Genomic DNA, 7,579 nt, shown 5'->3' with positions numbered 1-7,579 from the left:
TGGAGACTTTGTCATCTTTCCAATTAAACAAGATCTGCATGTCTCATATGATTCATAATCAAAAGAGTCCAAGAGTCTATCTTTAAGGAGTTTGGAAATGTGTTTCTCATTTATGTGGCCTAATCGACAATGCCAAAGGTAAGTTGGATTTAACTCATTAGGTTTCATCCTTTTAGTATTAATGTTATAAATAGGCATTTCAAGATCAAGGACATATAGCTCATTGCTCATTTGTGCAGTAGCATAGAATATATCATTCAAATAAATGGAGCAATAAGTGTTCTTTATTATAAATGAAAAACCAAACTTGTCTAAACAAGAAACGAAAATAGTATTCCTGCTAATTGCAGGTACATAATAACAGTTCTCTAACTGAATTATTAAATCACCAGGTAAAGTCAATACATAAGTTCCTACAGCTAAAGAAGCAACCTTTGCTCCATTGCCAACTCGTAGGTCGACTTCACCTTTTGCCAAATCTCTACTCCTTTTTAGCCCCTGCACACTGGTATAAATGTGAGAACCGCATCCAGTATCTAATACCCATGATGCAGAAGCAGATAAATTAATTTCAATAACAAAAATACTTGAAGTTGAAGTCTCTACTTCATTCTTCTTATCTTCCAAGTACTTTGGGAAGTTTCTCTTCTAGTGTCTGGTCTTACCGCAATGGAAGCAGGTGCCTTCCTTTGTTATGCCTCCACTAGGCTTCAAAACAGGAGCAGTGGGTTTGGGTTTGGCAACTTCCTTGCCTTTCCCTTTATCACCCTGCTTAGTGGGTCTTTTGTTCTGTCTCTTTCTATTTCTGATCATCAGAATGGACTTCCCTTTTGACTTCAGATTCTGCTCAGCCGTTCTTAACATGGCTAGCAGTTCAGGAAGAGATTTGTCCATATCATTCATATTGAAATTAAGGACAAATTGACTGAACCTATCTGGCAACGATTGCAAGATCAAATCATTCGCAAGTTCCTTTCCGAGGGGAAAACTTAACCTCTCAAGGTTCTCCACATACCCAATCATCTTGAGCACATGGGGACCTACAGGGGCTCCCTCAGCTAACTTGCCTTGAAAAATGGTTTTTGAAACTTAAAACCTTTCATGGCTTGCCTGCTCTTGATAGAGCATCTTTAGGTGTTCGATCATATCGAACGCTGCCATGTTCTCATGTTGCTTTTGCAACTCTGAGTTCCTAGTAGCTAGCATGAGGCAAGCATTTTCATTGGCATCATCGACATGCTTCTTATAAGCATTTTTTTCTACCTTAGGTGCAGAACTAGGAGGTTCCTCTTCAGGAACAGGTTTCTCCAAGACATACAACTTTCTATCATGTTTGAGGACAATCCTCAAATTTTGGTGCCAATCCAGAAAATTTGTCCCAGACAATTTTTCTTTATCAAGGATTGATCATAAAATGTTGTTATAGGTGTTTGTTGTCATGGTAATCTACATGAAAATAATGAAAATATAAGTATCAATAACATATTTAATTAGGCCTTTAATTAAATATGCTCCCACTATTTTACTCAAAACAAATGACCCTCACCATTTGATTCGGAAAATCCCGTTGGAAGATTTTCTAGTGGTTCGAGATCCACATTTCACTTTGTTTTAAGTCCACGTATGCGGATTACAAAAAACTATGTTATTTAGGTAGGAACTCCTTCCAATTGTATCTGATACAACTCTTGAATATTTTAGTTTGGTGAATAACTCCTTATCTCAATCCATCATATGGATCATTTCCAATTATTACTTCTAAACAAATATAATCTTATTATAATTTGCTTAGTTAAGTTTGACCCATTGTTTTAGCAATTGGATATTACAATTATCCCATCGCATCTTACTAATATAGAACATGCACCTCGCGTAGGCGAAACCTACATTATTCGATACTAGTCTTGGTGAGTGCTAAAACTTGGAAAGCATAAACTTAATATTTAATTTGAGGGAATTTACAATAATTTTGATCTCACCGGCTTATTTATCATATAAATCGTCTCTCATATGCATCAACATACATTTACATTCATCAACATACATAATGAAACAGTTATGGCCCCTAGCGCAATTGTTCTCCCAAGCCAATGAGAGAACCTAAGCTAACATAATAACGATCTAAGCTTCTCCAAGCAAGATCTTCAAGGTTGTCCTCCTTTGATATTGTATTCCTCTCTTTCTTCATAACATTACATTACAGAAAAGAAACTCGTTTTACATACGAGGGAGTGAGATGAGAAAAAAAGTTACATTAAGAGATTAAAAGAGAGGCACGACACGCAGGTCGAATTTGAAAATCCCAAAACAAAATAAAGAAAAACTAAGGCCATAACCGATCACCACAAGACAATAATAATAAACACATTATTATTATTAATTTAAATTCTGTTAATTAATTAAAACAAAATTAAATTTCGGCGACCGATCACACTACACAGAGATAATCAGGGGTCCGCTGCCCGGTCATTTTAATGAACAATTCATTTGAAATTGACGTCGTTTTTCGCATCAAGACTTGATACTTTAAAACACAACTCTTGCACAGTCACAACCCTAATTGCATAACTCTTTGACAGCACAACCCTTGTGCCCGCGTGAACCCTAATGCACCAATTTCAGACCGTCAAACACACCTAGATTGTTAATTCAGTATGATTGATCAACACGTCATTGCTTCACCATACTAATGTCGGATCAAGAAGCAAATGACCATTGATCGCTCAAAGGAAAACAATCATTAAGTATTTGAATGAACGAAACAGAAACAATATATCATATATACCGTATTTTGCATCAGGATTATTTATATCATATATAACTTGATAGATCTCAATTGTGTAACCTATGGACGATCGATGTATCGTTACTTCACCATACTAACGTCGGATTCCGAAGCATAGTCAACATCAATCATCCAAATCATACACACATGATGCCAAATTTAATTTCTCGTTTATTCTTTGATTCATTCTGTCTTTTAATCGTATTAATACAAAAAATAAATAGCTATCAGATGCATGGTTTCGTAAGTGGCTCTGATACCACTGAAGGAGAAGAGCAATCCAAAATGCAGCGAAATTTTAAAAAAAAATCTGCTTTAGTGATCCTTAGGAATGGGCATGATCAGTGATAGAATCGTTACCTCTTGTGGAGATCGAAACCTTTGATGCAGATCTACGGAGCGATCACGAACATTGAATCGTGACAACGCCTCTACTCAGTCCACACGAACGAATTTCTTCAATCTCAGTGATAGCTACTACGAATGAAGGCTTTAAGTGAGAGAGAGAGAGAAACAAAATTACAACCGCTCAAATGCTTCTGCACAAGAGTTCTATTTATAGAACCACTTGTCTGGGCTGCAAGCTAAAAAGCCCATTTAAGTGTATGTGGCCCATATCTTATAATATTCTAAAATCACTTAAGCGCGTGGTACCTTACCATATTTCGTATTCTACTTAAGTACATCGTACCTTACGATGTTCTACAATTCACTTAAGTGCACCGTACCTTACGGTGTTCCTTAGTTACTCTATCTCTCATCAATTCGTCCTTTTGTGTGTGACTCTGTAGGTTTTTACGGCATTGGTAATTATATTAAATATCGTATTTAACATAATAAATAGTGAGCGATATCGAGCAAAATATCACTTCTACCAAAGACACGAAAATGTCATGTGATCTGACAAATCCTTTTGTGATAATACGTATGTGTATAATTATCCTTTTGCCCCTATCTCTATATTGAACACAAGGCATAGACCGTGTCATCCTTGTCCAGTTCAATATTGGGCCCGGAAACATTTATCCTATTACGCAGGATGGGCAAAGTCCATCTAGGTCACTCATGTCCCTCAACATACTTCGTGGAGTACCCATCAAGTGTCTTTATGGTCATCCAGTTACGAACAACGTTTGATCAACAATAAGGCACTCGACTCTACATCTAGGGTCCATAGTGGTTTCAGGTCGAAGGATGGTATACACCATTATCACCATGAGAATAACTTATGACACTTTGCATAACATTTTATATAGTATTCTCATAGCGGGTCAATCCAGTATAAATATTACTCTTAATATTCATACCTATGTTTAAGACTTGATAACTCCTTATCCATGATCTATGAGATGTGATCATCAGTCTATATACATAATAGTCTTAATGATTTAATGTTATCCCACTTCATAATAAAGCTCGACTACGGATACTTTAAGAATAATGTCCTTATGTTTAATGGGATCTCATGATTAAGTCACACTTGATACATTAAACGGACTAGCTATTCTAGGGACTTTATTAAACAAACATAATAAAGAAAAAGCCTTTTATTATTAATAAATAATTCGATACAAATACCAAAAGTATTGGCCTCTAGGGCTTACACCAACAGTGACATGTATCAACTTCATATATAGTACACGTTTTATGTCCCTTGACGTTGTACCCAAACAAATTACTATATGCATGAAATTCATTGGTTGTGCAAAACAACATGGCACGCAACTTAAAGTTATCACATATATACAAATCATCAACATCAACACCTTCCTTCCACAAAATTCTTAAATCTTCAATCAATGGCGTTATATAAAAATCTATGTCATTCCCTGGTTGTCTTGGACCCGAAATCATCATTAATAACATCATATACTTGCGTTTCATGCGCAACCATGGAGTTGAGTTGTAAATCATGAGAAGAACAGGCCATGGCGTATGGTTAGTACTCAAATTACCAAAAGGTTTCATTCCGTCAATAGCAAGTCCAAGCCTAAGGTTCCTCGGTTCAAGGAAAAATCTAGAAACAAGGAATCAATTTTCTTCCATTGCAATAAATCAACTACATGGTGAATTTTTTCATCACACACTCTTTCATCTACATGTCATCTAGTGTTCTTTGTGTTATTAACATTAGCAAACAATCTCTTGAATCTTGGAATTATCGGTAGGTACCACATCACCTTAGAAGGAAAACCTTACTAGTTACACCCTAATCGTCATCAACACCATTGTCCTTATGCTTATAGCGTGACTCCTTCAACATCGGGCACTCCTTCATGTTTTCAAACTCTTTCCTATATAAGATGCAATCATTATGACATGCAGGTATTTTGAGATATTCCAAACCCATTGGACACAATATTTTCTTTGCCTCATAACTACGGTTCGACAACGTGTTACCTTCGGGAAGCATTTCTTTTAACACTTCAAGCAATTCAGTGAAACTTTTATCCGTCCACCCACCTATTGCCTTAAGATTAAATAGTCTTAACACAACTGACATTCTTGTAAAACTTTTACATCCTGGATACAATGAATCTTCCATGTCTATTTGCAAAGTATCTACCACGTTAGTTTTCTTGAAAGCATCTACTCCAATATCACAAATCATGTCTTATAGAGTATCATTCATAAATTCATCATCTTCAATTGATGTGACAGATGTCTTTTTTTTTCACTTCACCATGACATACCCATTTTGTGTAATTTTGAATAATTCCATCACAACTACAATGATTGAATATAACATTCCTTGGATGTTTTTTTTCGTCTTAAAGCACTTTTACAAGGACACAAAAAAAATCCTATTCTTTTTAGGAAGGTTTTTTCAACGAAATCAAGAAAGTATATCAATCCATTCTCATACTCTTTACTAATCTATTGACTTTCATCCAACTACGACCATAATCACATAAAGCTTATGAAATTAAATAAAAATAGTACACAACCAACAAAATAGTAAACAACAAGATTGTCTCAAAATAACATCATCATCATCATCATCATCAACAACAACAACAACAAAAACAATAATGGAGAAATTGTACATACCGGAAATGTGATGAGAGACTTGTAAAGAAAAATGTTGGTTCGAGTTTCCTTCCTTCTTGGAGAAGAATGGTGTTCTTTCGTTCACTAATGTCATACCCCAAAAACTCCCCCCCCCCTTTCAATTTTACGTAACTTTTGGTTTGGGATTTCATCTGCATATCCATGACATCATAGTACATTCGTTTGCATTGAGAAACACAAAATCATGGATTCAAAGGCCTTGATCACACAAAGCATTGAAGGAAGGCTAGATCCTAAGTCAGGATTCTTCCATGGCATGCTTGTATTGGTTAACCCTTCATCTTAGTTGTCTTGGTCATGAAGCATAATGGAAATCCTAATTCTTGGACCATGGTAATAAGCATCGTCAAGATCAATCAAATCCCTAAAATCCTAGTTTTTGGTTGTGACACTGTCATACCTCAAAATTCCCCCTCCCCTTTTCACTTTTCATCTAACCTTTGGCTTGAGATTCACCTACACTCATTCATGCCTCATACATGTACATCATTCATTCATGATTAACCCTTTCTAATAATCATCATAGATTCATAGTTTTTCGTTGTTTCTACCTAATAAAAGCTAGGGTTTGCTTGAGGATCAAGCCCTAGGATTATGGTAATGCTCATCATTTGGAATCAAAGGGGTTATTCTTGTGCTTGAGGCCTTGGTTCATGGATTTCACATCTTGGTATTCACCTATGCACCAAAAACCTAATTCTTGACTTTGGTACTATTAGATCATGTGGTTTGACTTATGAGCTTTGACTTAATCTTGTAGGCCTAATATTGGGTCCATTAGATTGTGAAGTTGATTGTGGAGCCTTAGTGCTTGATTTGAAGTCATTGATTTGATGATTGGTATCATGAAACCCTAATTAGGGATACTTGGTACTTGTGGGCCATGTTGGTTTGACTTTTGGTCTTGTGATTTACTGAAACCCTAATCAGGGAAGATATGATCCTATTGTGCCACGTGGCTTGATTTATCACCATGGGCTTGGAAGAAACCCTGATTCATTAGGGAAGGGTGCTTGGATATCATATCATGCATCATCCATCATTTTCATGCCTACATGTTTGATGTTTCATCTGATTCAAACATTGCTTGGGCCTTCGATGTAAGTCTTTTGGTGTTGGAAGAAACATTGGCCCATATGTCTTAATTCATTATGGATTAAACAATAATTCTTGTTTCATGTGAATCATGCCCTAATTGCATTGCATACCCTAATTCATGCATCATAGTTGACTTTGGTCAATTGTTGACTTTTTTGGACAAACTAGTTGACCAAAGTCAACCATCCATTTTAAAGCCCATTTGACATAAAGGTTCATCAACCATTGATCTTTCTTCCCATCTTGATATTTCTTCAATCAACTTTCAAAAGTCCATTTTAAAAGTGGTTATAATAGTTTTCAAATCACTTTTAATAACTTTGTTTAACCATCCATAGTCCTTAATTTTTCAAATACTTCTAACATTCTGTTTTAAATTATGTTTTAATTCAATTTAGTATCACATTTTGGTTTTGAATCTTTGTTTCCATTCAAGCTTTCAAAATTCAAACTTAATGTCACTTTTCAAAACCTTTTTTCTTGAAACCATTTCAAAAGTAACTTAACTTATTCAATCTATGCTAAGTTAAATTTCAATTGGAAAAAACCACTCCATTAATATTTTAAAACCTTCACAAATATTTGAAATCCTATTCTAAACTTTTTCAACATTTGAGCCCATTG

Source organism: Lathyrus oleraceus, chromosome 1 (genome assembly GCF_024323335.1).
Source record: "Lathyrus oleraceus cultivar Zhongwan6 chromosome 1, CAAS_Psat_ZW6_1.0, whole genome shotgun sequence".
In the NCBI taxonomy this organism is placed as follows: domain Eukaryota; kingdom Viridiplantae; phylum Streptophyta; class Magnoliopsida; order Fabales; family Fabaceae; genus Lathyrus; species Lathyrus oleraceus.
The sequence above is the reverse complement of the archived record's forward strand: the minus strand, read 5'-3'. Positions refer to the sequence as shown.